The following is a 14,601-nucleotide window of genomic DNA, read 5'->3' as shown; positions in this document are numbered from 1 at the left end:
ATAATTGATCCATAGATTTTTAGGTTTTAGTTCTGTTCATTTGTTTACTGCAATGGACTATTGGCAACAGCCAACCATTTTCATAGATTAGTACTAAGCTAACTGCTCTTGCGAGCCACTTTAAGCCTAGCCAGTTATCCCTTGTGAGACTCAAACCCTGCACCTTGTGTTTGTAAGGCAAACACTTTAACCATTAGGCCACCTTACATTAAGATTAAATGATGGTTGTGGTTTCCCAGAAAGTGTTGAATAATTGTCACCTAAACTTTTCCTGTGTAAATACATATTCCATTCATTTCACTGGATCTTGTTGATCTGACAACAGAGATGTGTTTTATGAGATGAAAAGGAAATCAGTTAATTTAAGAAACTGTGCACAGCAGAACCATAAGTCCTACCAAATCCCTTACTGCATTTTAGTTTTTTAGGTGCAAACAAATTGTATATCTGACTTCAGCAGTCTTTTGTTCTTGCATCCTTAGTTTTGTAAGAGTTTTCCGTTTCACTGTTGGGCTTTGCATGTCATGGTGTTACTTTATAGTCTGGGAGAGTGTGCTTAGTGCATGCTAGACTAACTTTTATTCTGTTGCATGCACAGTTCAGATATCAGTCTTGATTTTCACAGTGGAAAAATCCTCATATTTGATCCCTTAGAAGCCGAAATGTAAATATCCCTGGGTTCATTATATTTTTAGCCATAACAGGATTATTATATTCAAAATTATTTAAAAAAAACCTTCCCAATGCAGTCCAGTAATAAAACAAATAAAAATTACTGAAAAACACAAAAATGTAAAACTTTTATTCACTCATTTAGCAGTTTATTCTTTCACCAAGATGTCATCAGACTGAGTTCTTGCAACAAACTATAACAATCAAGGTCACGTGTTTCAACATATCATTAAAACTACACATTATTCATTGTTTTAACACTTTAATTTCAGGTATACTTTAAGGTTTAAAACATAATTGAGTCCAGGGTAATTGCAGGCATCTGCTTTAACCTACCAACCATACTCCTTAAAGTCTAAAAGATCCTCTGAATAAAGCCTAATTGCATAATATTTACTTGAAGTATTGTTCGAATTCAAAAGTGCTGAATGAATAAAGTTTTAAGTTTTTACCTTCTTCAGTAGTTTTTATTTTTTTTTCCACAGTCATTAAATTCCAGTGCTTCATCCTGGTCAAACACAGACAGAAAAGAGTGGTACTTGAGGCATCCTCGGTGTTTTGGACAGGATAATGTTGACATTGTCCAACAGAGGGAGAGAGCCATTCCCACGACTTTTTCATTAGCATATGTTAGTATGGAGATGAGAAGTAAGGCATTGGTCACTTCATCACATCACTAACTCCATGTAAGTTAGCAAAAGGCTGTATACTTGATAATCATCTGGTAACAGTGAGAGAGACATGAGAGGTACACCCCAGACATTCAGTTTGGCAGGGTACATCCTGGTGACACCACATCACTCATTCCACAGTTGAACATAGTGGACTTTCCTTGTGATTGGTCTGTTCTCATTGGTGATCTCTCCTTGTGTATGCTCGTATCTAACTACAGGCAGGAAGACTTGCCGGCCAGGGTCAAGGAGGTTCCCATGTGTCTTTCTGAACCTCCAAATTATGAAGGTGCAGCCTCAGTGGATTGTCACCAACTGTTTTCAGCTGGTGGAGTCTATAGTAGGGTTGAGAAGGCCACACTTTGGGAACTCAGGCTTAGCACCATGCGTTGAGCAGGTATTTATTGTCCAAACTTCACCTTCTTGGAGTGCTTTTTTGGAGGAGGGATGCTTTCAGGTTGAATCTCAATGCACACTTTGCTGAACATTAAACCACTTTTTTTTTAGTGAATATGGAACCTTCCATCCTTGAGGCAGGGTTATAGGATGTTATCCTTTTCCCTCAGAGCCGCTGAAAGGGGACTCAGTGGTCCAAGACTTGTCTTCCCTTCCCTATAACACTGTATGGACTGGCCTACATCCTGTCTACTTTCTCCCTAGAAATGTTTAAAGAAGTGTCTGGATATGAATGATGAAGCCTTTAGTCAGTCCCCAAAGGAAGCTTCTGCAAAGATGTTGTGTTTTGTAATCAGATTTAGTTGCCTCAACTTTGAAAAAGGCCGATTGTTTTTATAAACTACCAGCTGAATGGAGTGAGACATGACCAAACATTCCAGAGCCAATCTTGCATGATGATTTCAGTGTGGCATGGGTCTGCCCCGAGGCCACAGCATCTTTCCACTTTACTTTGATAAGAGCCAACGGCCTTGGACATGGCACACAAGAGATTAGTAACCTTTGACTTTATTGGGACTTAGTTCTCCTCAATTATTTGTTTCACCTACCCAAGTTCCAGTCTTTAGTGAATCTGACACCCCAGGAGTTTTTGGCAGGTCTTCCACACTCCATATCATCTGTTTGACCATTGCCATGCTTTTTGTAGTGTGTTTTCCATACTGTAGTTTTGACTCTGCTGACACTGACTTGAGCAGCAGGTTTGTGTATGCCTACATATGATAGAGTAGCTAAACAATTTCTTTAAGGGTGAGTTCAAGCACATCATTATGGATGCTTCCTTCTGACATAAGGTACCATTTGGGCAGGCTTCCCAACATCTGGTTGTGGACTTCAGAAGAGGAACCAGAAACCGATTACATGGGGAATACATATAATGCCCTCTCCAGGCCTATTCTACTGCTGCTATATCATCTCATTACTTTGTGAAGAGCCCAGTTGCACCATGAGAGCCTTCCAAGCATTAGGCACGATAGAATCGTCCAACTTTTCCTACCAAGTCTTTCCCAGAAGATAGCATCACCAGCCAGCTTGCTAAGTCTTGACTGCTGTTTTCAACTCCCAACTGTCCAGTTTCACTCCAGTTTGGAGAATCTTCATAAGGGGCTGCAGGCTCTTAGATGATGTCATAGACAGCCAACCCCTGGAAACACTCAGATCCTCCCTTTGGTAGATCTTTGCTTACTGCTCTCAGTGACCAAACCTATACATGCTTTCTCATAGGTCCACTAGAGGTTGTCTTCCCTAACGAGGACTGTGACTGTATTCCTGCTTCTTCCTAAATCCATAAGGGATGGGAGTTTTCTGCCCAGTCCTGGAACTCAGTGATTTTGAGCATATGTATTAACATTGAGTTCTATTTTTATTGCAGCCAAAAAAAAAAAGAGAGAGAGAGAAAGGTAAAATATTGACAGCAGAATGGTAGGTAGAAACATTAAGTAATTTTAAGTTTCTGATGACAGTTCATGAGGTTATGCTCCTACACACTTATACAGATGTATGGTCTCTGTGGATGTGGTGGATGCCTTCTGGCATATAATTTCTTAGTCTCTAGTGGTCGTGGTTTCCAAGAAACTGCTGAGTAACTGTCACCTGAAAATCTTTTTCCCTTCAGTTTGCTTTGAATGATCACTACTGTCAATGCATACTGCTGCTGTTCAGTCTCTCGCCTGCACCTCCTCCCCCTAGCATATATATCATGTTGTGCTAGCAGAGGTACTTCACTTTGATCTGTGTGTAGGTCTGCCAACCAGCTGTTTGTATTATTGAACGTGCTGGTATCTAGGAGAACTCAGAGATGCCCAGTGAGAGTAATGCATGCTGTTTGGCTTTGGTCCTTCTGGGGTGTGTTATGTCTGTTTTTGAGTTAATTATGTTTTAGGGAACTGACTTTGCAGCTTTGTGCTTCTGAGGTCTGCCTTGTCCCTCTGCTGCGTGTATTTGTATTGCTGTGGTGACAAGTCCTGGGATGGGTATTACTGGTGCTTTAATTCTGATTTTTTCAGGCTATGTATTGCTTCATGTGTTGGTTTGTGATTTCATTACGTAGTGTGTGTTAATGCACCTTTCCTCGAACTCAATTATTTTTGGTTCTATTTAAGTACTGTTATGTTTTATTTGTATTGGTTTTTAGTCTTTGCATTTCCTTTTGTTTCATTTGTAATATTTTGTTTTATTAACTTTACCGTATGGTGCTTAGATATTTAAACACCTTAAAAATTGATTGATCATGGGAGAAGTGTCTTGTCTTGTTTAATTGCCATTTAGTGTCACCACAAAATGTTGGAAATTGTGAAATACTGGCAAAACAGGAAAATAGATCAACACAAGGGAATAAGTATACTTGCTTTCAAGAGTTTGTGTTTTGAAGTACAAAAATATAATTCACAGTAGACAAATTGCCCGGCTGCACCCACCCCCCTTGAATTCTCACAGTGCAAAGAAGTTAAGTAGGAGACAGGAAGCTGTGGATTCGGAAATTTCATTTGATCCTTACTGCTAGTAGGTCATGAGCCTTGCCTGAATTTAACTATCTTACTCTTCTTGAAGAGAGAAGTAAAATAGCAGCAATTATGAAGAAACTCGGGACTGAAGGAATTTGCCATTTATTTGCTTTTCCTTCTTTGGTATGGCATAAGGTCCTGCAGAGACTATAGATGTGTATCCAAGGTGAAGAACAAAGCCAAAGACCTTGAGTTTTGTGAGTTATGTGATCTTACTAATAAGAAATAGGGCAACTTGTTGAGTAAGAAATGAAGGGCAGACTATTTAAAGGGAGCAGACCTGAATGAAGGGCAGATTATTTAAAGAAAGTAGACCTGACCATATCAAGTGCTGTGGATGTTAAAGAACAAATGGTATTACTACCACACATGTTAAATAAATTTTAAAAAGGATGTAAAATAAGCAGCTAGAATGGCATATAGTGAAAATGTGCTTCAGCATTAATGGATATGGAAGGAGAGACACAAGAGAATGTAATATATTTGCTGCAATGCCAGAAAAAAAGCAAATGAAATTAAACCTGAGCTTTGTGTATTACACTTGGCTGTTATCTTGCAGTGCTGTCCTACTTTTAATAAACTATGTAGAATCTGTGACAGAAAATGGCATTTTTCCTAATGTATGTGAAAGGACAGTCTATTCAAAAGAACTTACACATTATTGAAGAGAAATATGAAAGTGAGCTTGTTACTGACACTACTGTAGATAGCAGAGCTGATGCAGTGAAATCTGAAAATGCCACATAAGTATTGACACAAGAGTGCGAGCCAGTCAGAATCCTGGAAATGATTGCTGAAAATGAATAAGCAAAATGTTGACTAGAGACAGGTGTTGAGTGTTGTTTTGTCTTAAGATGTTTTAAAGCATTGTGATGTAGAGGTACTGAACCGAAAGCCATGTATACGTGTTTAACATGTTTTTTTTTCTTTTGTATGCTTTTTATACTTTTGCTACCTCTAGTGACCTACTGCCTCTTTCATTCCTTTTTAGGTTGCCACAACAGCTGTTGTCCAGGCAGTCTTCAGAGTGTTTTCTTATTTATGTTGTAGGTCCTCACCTAGGTGAAGAATATGCAAACCACACTATGGGGGCCACTATGCTTTCCTTGTGTGAGTGCATGCTTCTAAATACCCATGATGAAAGCCAAAGCAAAGAGGATTATTGAGCTACATTCATGTCTCAGGGAAGATTGCCAGTCTGCCACCTCTAGTTCAGGGGATATTGTCACACCTCATGACCCAGACTGCCTACTCTCTCTCAGGATAGGCTTGCCTGTTCTTCCTTCCAGCACCTCTAATATCCAGGCCACTAACTAAACCCATGCTGTCTGGGCTGTAGTCCGGTCTTTAAAGCTGTGCACTTCAGAGTTGATATTGCTAACATATTCTGGCTATATGGCAACACTCTTGTATGAAAAGGTAATGAAAGTGAGCAAAAAAATAAGGAATACATCTTTATTCTGATCATTGCACTTAAAGTAAATTCTCCTAAGATCTTTGGTTGTTTGGCTTTTGAAAATCCAGGAATGTTAAGATCAGTTCACATTATATAACTAATGAGTGTTTGTACAGAATCAGTCACAGTGATGCCTTGAATACTATACAATAGCAGTGGTAAGCCAACACAGGAATGGAGAAAGGGAATTCTGCAGATAGGGATGACTGCAACTAGGGATACAGACAGTAGGCAAGAAGGGGCTGGGATTTATTGGAGCAAACTGGCAAAGGAACCAGGGCATTGGGAGAAAGTAACTAGAAGGGGAAAGGTAATAGAATGGGAAGACGCCACAAATGTATTTGGACTGCAGGTTAGAGATTGTCTTCCTTATCAAGGATTGATATCAGAGTATAGGCAAAGAGAAAGAAATAAGGGACTCTTAAACAAAAGACCAGTACTGGTAGAGTTTTTAGTAAAATCTAGAACAGAAGCTGCTATTAAAGGAATAATTATTAGAGCATATAAAATAGTGCAAGATAACTATAAGAGTCAACCAGATGAGGTTAGAAAGGATTGGGAAGAGATATTGGATAAGCAATTCACAAAGAAACAATGCAGGATATATGCAAGTCTTCCAGCTATGTAACAGAATCCAGAAGATTTAAGATATTTGCTTAGAAATATTTACATAGGTGTTTGTATACCCCAATTAGACTCCAGATAATTTTTTCTCAGGTAGACAGCAAATGTGGCAGGTGTGATGGGAAAGAAAGAGGTAATTAAGAATATATTTTCTGGGAGTGTTATGAGTTGGCAGACTTTAAAGGTTCCCTGCAGACTACTCTATCAGAGATGCTGGGTGAGCAAATTGGTGTATGTAGGGAAATTATTTTTCTGAGCTACGATACAGAATCGTTATTCAATCAAATAAAATAAATGAAGTGGAGAAACACGGCAAAAGTAAAAAAAGTGTTTAATTCTAAATAGGTTAGTGCTTTCACATCAAACAAGATGCTTCCTCAGACCATAAAAGATGAATTACATCACGTCCTTATATATACCAAACAATTAACTAATTAACAAACTAAATACTACACTTTAAAATCTAGAACGACTAAAAGATAAATATACATAGACATGTAAACCTTTAAAACATATTTAACATGTAAAATCAGCATTATTTGTTGAAACGTCTCTGCCTTAAATATGCTTTGATGTCCTGTCATTTAACCCTGGCCTACATTCTGCATAAAGTTCAATTATCCATTTATGTTTGCACTGCTCTGTTCTGGTTTTTATATCACCTAACCTTAGACTTTCAATTATGTAGCCCACCACTCTAAATGTAAAAGAATGGGTCATATCATAGTGCATTACATGCTTAGCTAAAGCACTTCTTTCAGGTTCATTGTTCTTAATAGCGGCTAAGTGTTCCCTTACCCTCTCTCTAAGTGAGCGATTAGTCATGCCCACATAGAATGAGGCACAGAGCAGACAGCTGATTATATCAAATTTCTAGTCATGCAAGTGGCTTTAGCTCTGAACCTATAATCCTTAGATGTAACAGGATGAATAAACGTATTGTCATGATCCAACACCTTACAAATATTGCATTGTCCACATGGTTCTAATATATAATCAACATGAGATTTAGTTCTAACGTTCTTGGGGTAACATAAAAGCCTCTTCAAATTCCTTTTATTTTTATAACCAAAGCAGGGTTTATCCCCTACTATGTTAGACACTTCTGGATCTGACTGTAATATGAGCCGGTTCGTAGTAATAATTTCCCAGACCTTACTCTCACTACTAGAAAATTGTAGCCTAACGGGTGTGGCATCCCTATTATATCTATTACATACATCCTGAGAGCGATGCTGAGTCTTGTTCAACATATAGGGTTTAGCCTTGCTATGCCTCAAGGCCTTCACTTCACGAAGGCTTTCATCTATTTCCTTAGGTTTATATTTACGTGCCAACAGTTCATTTTTAAATGTTTCAATGCCTTCACAAAATTTACCCTCTTCCATATCTAACCTTGATATACACATAGCTTGACCCTTTATAATTATTTTTATATATGTAAGATGGATGCATACGATATCTAATCAAAACATTATTTCTATGACATGCTGTTTTGTATAGTTCAGTAGAGAAATCCCCTCTAGCAGTTTTCTCGATATTAACATCTAAGAAGGAGAGCTCATAAAATGAAACTGAATGAGTAAACTTCAAAAAACATGTGGTAGTATCAAGAAAATGAAAAAAACTCTTCTAATCTATCCAATGAACCTGTCCAAACAAGAATAAAATCATCAACAAATCATCTGTAAAAGAAGATGTACTTAACCTCTCATTGGATAGTACAAAGTTTTTTTCTCAGTGTGCTAAAACCATATTGGCATAGCTATTGGCACATGGCATGCCCATAGCTATGCCATATAACTGCAGATAGTATTTATCATCAAACAAAAAAAATTCTGTAAAATTAATTCAAGCAGCATGCATATGACGTTAACGTTCTTCAGATCATAAGTACTGTGACTATTTAAATATGCCTTAACTGCTTCCTATAGGAATGTGGTATGACTGTGAACAACGAGTTCATGTCTAAAGATACCAAATAGTTATGCCTTAATTCTAAATTGTGACCAGGCATCATTTGATTTAAATCTAAAACAAACTATCAAGTATCTCTCAAAACATGTGGAGAACTATTCACTATGGGTCTCAAGTTCTTTTCAGCATAGATCGACAATGGATAGATTAACCAACCCTGGCCAGAAACTATTGGTCTAACGGGTGGATGTTGTTTATTTTTATGAAGTTTAGGTAGACCTTGAATGACCGGGATAACAGGATTAATAATCATTAAATAATCTAATAAAGATTTTGAAATCAAATTACTTAAATAACAGTCATGTAAAGATTTAAAAACTGTATTACAAAACACATCAATATCTGATAATGTAACTTGTTTATATACTGAGTATCATTAAGCATACTAATCATAGAGCCAGTGTAATCCATCGTATTAAAAACAGCTGTCATAGGTTCATACTAGGCTATCTGCCCTAGGGCATTTATAAACCTAGCCAGAGTGTGTGTGGCTTTCGCCACCCATTTTAAATGAATTTTGCTATGCCCTTTTACGAGGTTAGTATACTGTGCCTCTGTCTAACAGTGACACAGAAGTGATACCCGGGATAAACCTACGATCTCCCATCCACTCATCAAGATTCCACTTGAAGAGAGTCAATGAAGGATTCTGCCTAACCTGGACTGGGATTTTATTCCAGAGTGAAGATAGCCTCTGGATTATGAATCTATCCCTCCAGCATGTCCTATTTATTTCAGTGCTGAGGTTCAAGTCTCTCGAGCGCGTAGCTCGATGGAATTTGGATTTTTCTGAGGTGCAGCATGTCCATTAATTCCGGGTTGGACATGGCTTTATATGTCAGGCACAGATCGCCTCTGAGCAGGCGGTATGCCACTGAGTAGAGCTGGAGTTTCTTTAACCAGGCAGCATATGGCATCTGTTTGAGCCCTTTGATCCTCTTGGTGAGGTACTTTTGGGCTCTTTCCAGTTGCTGCAGGTGTCTGGTAAGGTACATCCCAAAAGGGGCATTGTACTCAATTATGGGCCTGATGAGGGATGAGTAAAGAGGCACAATGACCTCCCCTGATCTAGATGTGAATCCCTTCATGATTAGGTGGGCTATATAAAATGTTTTTCTAACCACTTTGGCCACGTGGTTTTCAAATGAGAGATTGCTATCAACTTGGGTCCCCAGGTCCCTAATTACGTCTTCCATACTTAATGGATTACCACCTATGTGGTAATTTGTGGGCACTTTGTTTTTGCCAAAGGGGATGACTATACACTTTTTGGCGTTTAGCTTGAGGCCATGGCTCTGGCACCCATTGTCTGTTTCTATGAGGCCCTTTTGTAGGATGCTTGTGTCGGCTGGAGATTCTATTATGGCGCCTAGTTTGCAGTCATCTGCGAACTTGGTCAGCCACAGTCCTTCTGTGTTGGCCTGTACCTCCGAGAAATATATACCGAACAAGAGAGGTCCCAGGACTGAGCCTTGTGGGATGCCACTTGTAACTGGTTTGGAGTCTGACATGGCTCCAGCAGTTCTAACCATGTGGGTTCTGTCCTTGAGCCAGTTTGCAACCCATCTAGTGACATAGGGGTTTATATTTAAGCTGGTGAGCTTATCTATAATGCCTGAGTGGGGTATTGTATCGAAGGCTTTTGCAAGGTCCAGGTAGGCTGTGTGGACCACCTTCCCCTCATCAATGGCCTTGGTGACTGTTTCAAAGAAATCGACCAGGTTTAAGAGGCAGGATCTGCCCTTAACAAAGCCAAACGGGGTAGGATCCAGTGTCTGTAGGTCCCCGATATCTTTATTTATGAGGTCCATGATGATCCTGTCCATAGCTTTGCAGACCAAGCTAGTCAGGCTTATGGGGCGATAGTTTTCAAGATCCGTTGAGGCACCATCTTTGTGGAGAGGGACCACTGTAGCTGTACGCCACTCTTTGGGTACATATCCTGTAGTAAGGCTGAGATTGAACAGTAGTTTTATGTTTGGGTTTAGGTCTTCTTGTAGTTCATGTAGGACGCAGCCCGGGACACCGTCTGGTCCCATTGATGCTGTGTTTTTTTGCTTTGGAGAGGGCGGCTCTTACCTGAGCATCTGAGATGTCAGGGGGGCAGCACTCTGGGATAGATATTTGCCCTTTTGGTGTGGAGGGGAGGGGGGAGAAGTTTGCGCTGATCCTGTCAGCTTTATGTTGGCAATGTCTATGGGTTCGGTGTATTTTTTGTCATTTTGGACTAATTCTGAGCATATCTGGGAATTCCCACCCAGGTTCCTAACATAACTAAAGAAAGCCTTGTGATTATCCTTAATGTCCTGTGCAATTATTCTCTCAAAGATGGCCTTAGACAATTTTATGAGTGCCCATAGTTTTTTGCTAATACTGATCAGAGATGCCTTCCCTTTTTGGGATTTTGCTCTATCATGTAGTAGCTTCCTCCTTCTATTGTATAGTTTGTTTATGGCTGGGGTCCACCAGACAGGACTCCTGCCTTTGGAGGATTGGGTCTTGGTTTTATTTGGGATTGGATGATCCATGCATTCCTGATGGTGTTCATAGAATGCATTTATAAAGGATTCTGCGGTCTGCGCCATATTTTCCAGCGGCCCGGAGGCTTTGAAGGATTCCACCTCGGTTTTGAGGAGTGTGAAACTTGCTTTAGAGAAGTTTTTCACTGTGGTTTTCTGGGCAGGGGGTGGGGTCAGGATGTGAATATCCAGTTTGATTAGTTTATGGTCTGATCTTACCAGTGAGGGATACACTTCTGGTCTGGAGCATAGAGCCCCCATGTTGGTGATGATCAGGTCCAGTATGTTTTCCCCTCTTGTGGGAGTGGTAACAAGTTGTTCCATAGCATTTGAGTTTATAAATTCTAGGAACCTTTGGGCTAGGGTGTTGGAGCTAGAGTAATGCTCCCAGTCTATGTTTGGGTAGTTGAAGTCGCCCAATATAATGGTGTTTGGAGAGACCTTCATATTTTCCAGTGTTCTCAGGAAGGCCAAGTGGGGTTCCTGGGTTTGGGAGGGTGGTCTGTAGCAAGCTAAAAACTGGAAGGCAGTTTTACCCACTGTTAGTTGCACATGGATAGTCTCTGATGCTTCGTGCTGTGCCACCAACCTGGAGGTGTGGGTATCTTTGACGAATATTGATACTCCCCCCTCCTTTTGTGGTTCGGTCCAAGTTTTTCGTCCGAAAAGCATGGTATGAGGTATAACCTGGTAGTGCTGGGGTGCTCTCGGGAGCCTTGAACCAGGTTTCTGATACTGCATAGATATCGATGTTCTCCATGCTAAGGAGAGTTTCGAGTGCATGCATCTTGAGGTTTAGACTTCTGGCATTGAGTAGCATTACTCTTAGTTTCTTATCCCTTGTGATACCTATGGAAGTGGGTTTTTCTTTTGAGCCTTGCCTAAAAAAGGCACTATGGGGGTGGCAAGAGCCTTTGCCAATATCAGAAAGCCCAGGGGTGACCGGTGCAAGCCGTCCCTAGAGAAGCATCGTGGCTTGTCGAGCATGTCATCCCAGGGTGACAGGCATTGGATCCCCTTTGAATGACACCAATACTTAAGCCAATTGTTGAAAGTGATCATCTTGTCTTCATATTGTGGCATCAAATGGGGACCACCATCTTTATCAATGGGACGAATAGTAATAGAACTGTTGTAAGTCTCGTAAGGCTCTATATTCATTACCATTTAAGTTAAACCTATCACTATTATTTCTATTTTTCAGAATCAACAAATTGTTACAGTTGTACTTTACATACATTACAAAATGTATCAAGAACAGAATGAGCTCAGGAATGAACTTGCCCAGTTTTTTGAAAGCAACACACTGTGTTTCATTACCTTTAAATAACATTTTTAGCATAACATTACAAGAAAACATTTTAATGTCCAAAATAGTGCTTACAAAGTCCAAATTGGACGCTGGTATAAATGTTAATCCATGTTCCAATAAAGATTCCTGATATATTGACAGTTTTTTACTGGAAAAGTTGAATATTAAAGAATTCACGTTATCTCTAGATTCCATCCATTTCAGGTATTGACCAGAGCCTCTCTCTCAGATCGGAAGTCTCCTCTTCCTCCCTCTGCTCATGGAACACCCTTGCCTGGAAGCATCCATCTTCCGAATAGGGAGGGGGGGGTGAAAAAACCTGAGCTGCTGACGATTGTATAAAGTCTTTTTTTCTCACACTAACATTCGTTGACTTAACAACTGCTGTATGATTAGATGTTAGTACTGTACCAGAGGGATCAATCGTCTGGTCCCCATTTGAATTACTATCCTCTAAAGGTTCCTGCACAGAAGAACCCAACTGCAGTTCATTCACATTCACAGCTTCAGACAACAGACCATAGGAACCTGGTTAAGTAGATACATCAACTTCCTTAATAGAAGTAGCACAAGTCTTATTTACTTTCGGCCATGTAAAAACATGGCCATTAGAAAAGTCCCTCAGGTCTCTGTTAAGTTTTTTCTTTTTCAAACTAAGGTTTTGCTCATACACAGACACATTATCACAAACATTGGATAGCATTTTATCAAATACAGTAGCAAGTACCATTCCCCTCAGTTGCTCATGCTTCCTTCAAATTACTTTCAGAAGCAAATCTTCACTAGGCTTATGGAAATCTATCAATAAAGACATATATTTGAAGCTACTTTCTAAGTTCAGCCTCTGCTGAAAGTAAATAAAACTCGTGCCACTTCTGTTAAGGAAGTTGATGTATCTACTCAACCAAGTTCCTGTTGTCAGTTGTCCAAAGTTGTGAATGTGAATGAACTGCAGTTGGATTCTTCTGTGCAGGAACCCTTAGAAGATAATTCATATGGGGACCAGATGATTGAACCCTAGTGTACAGTACTAACATCTAATCATACAGCAGTTGTTAAGTCAACGAATGTTAGTGTGGAAACTCCATTTGTGAGAAAAAAAGACTTTACACAATCAACAGCTCAGGATTTTTCATCCCCCTCTCCCTATTCAGAAGATGGATGGTTCCAGGCAATGGCAGTCAGTGAGCAGAGGGAGGAAGAGGAGACTTCCGTCCCAAGAGTGAGTCTCTGGTCAAGACCTGAAATGGATGTGGAATCTACAGAAAACGTGAATTCTTTAATGTTCAACTTTTCCAGTAAAAAACTTGATATATCAGGAATTTTTATTGGAACGTGGATTAACATTTATACCAACGTCCAATTTGGACTTTGTAAGCACTCTTTTGGACATTAAAATGTTTGCTCATAATGTTATGCTAAAAATGTTATTTAAAGGTAATGAAACACAGTGTGTTAGTTTCAAAAAACCGAGCACGTTCGTTCATGAGCTGCATTCTGTTCTTGATACATTTTGTAATGTATGTGAAGTGCAACTGAAACAATTTGTTGATTCTGAAAATAGAAATAATAGTGATAGGTTTTATAACTTGAATGGTAATGAATATAGAGCCTTACGAGACTTGCAAGATGACAGTTCTACTACTATTCGTCCCATTGATAAATGTGGCAAGATAGCCGTTTTTAATATGGTGAATTACACTGGCTCTATGATTAGTATGCTTAATGATACTCAGATATATAAGCAAGTTACATTATCAGATATTGATTTGTTTTGTAATAGAGTTTATAAATCTTTATATGACTGTTATTTAAGTAATTTGATTTCAAAATCTTTATTAGATTATTTAATGATTATTAATCCTGTTGTCCTAGTCGTTCAAGGTCTACCTAAACTGCATAAAAATGAACAACATCCAGCCTTTAGACCAATAGTTTCTGGTCAGGGTTGGTTAACCTATCCATTGTTGACTTATGTTGAAAAGAACTTGAGATCCATAGTTATTAGTTCTCCACGTGTTTTGAGAGATACTCGACAGTTTGTTTTAGATTTAAATCAAACGGTGCATGGTCACTAGGAACTGGCTCATATTACAGTCAGATCCAGAAGTGTCTAACATAGTAGGGGATACACTCTGCTTTAGTTATAAAAATAAAAGGAATTTGAAGAGGCTTTTATGTCAACCTAAGAATGTTAGTACTAAATTGCATGTTGATTATATATTAGAAGCATGTGGACAGTGCAATATTTCTAAGGTGTTGGATCATGACAATACATTTATTCATCCTGTTACATCTAAGGATTATAGGTTCAGAGATAAACTCAATTCTATTTCTAGAAATTTGATCTATTTAGCTGTCTGCTCTGTTGGTGCCTCATTCTATGTGGGCATGACTAACCGCTCAAGGGTAA

General features: G+C 39.2%; 1 protein-coding gene across 21 annotated transcripts in view; it reads left to right on the top strand.

Moving 5' to 3' along the window:
* Nucleotides 1-14,601, top strand: part of EPB41L2 (erythrocyte membrane protein band 4.1 like 2) — a 2,741,769-nt gene that overhangs the window by 2,284,324 nt on the left and 442,844 nt on the right. The gene's annotated exons all lie outside the window — the stretch shown is intronic.

Source organism: Protopterus annectens, chromosome 1.part0 (assembly GCF_019279795.1).
Source record: "Protopterus annectens isolate FY-2018-M chromosome 1.part0, PAN1.0, whole genome shotgun sequence".
Taxonomy (NCBI): domain Eukaryota; kingdom Metazoa; phylum Chordata; order Ceratodontiformes; family Protopteridae; genus Protopterus; species Protopterus annectens.
The sequence above is the reverse complement of the archived record's forward strand: the minus strand, read 5'-3'. Positions and strand labels throughout refer to the sequence as shown.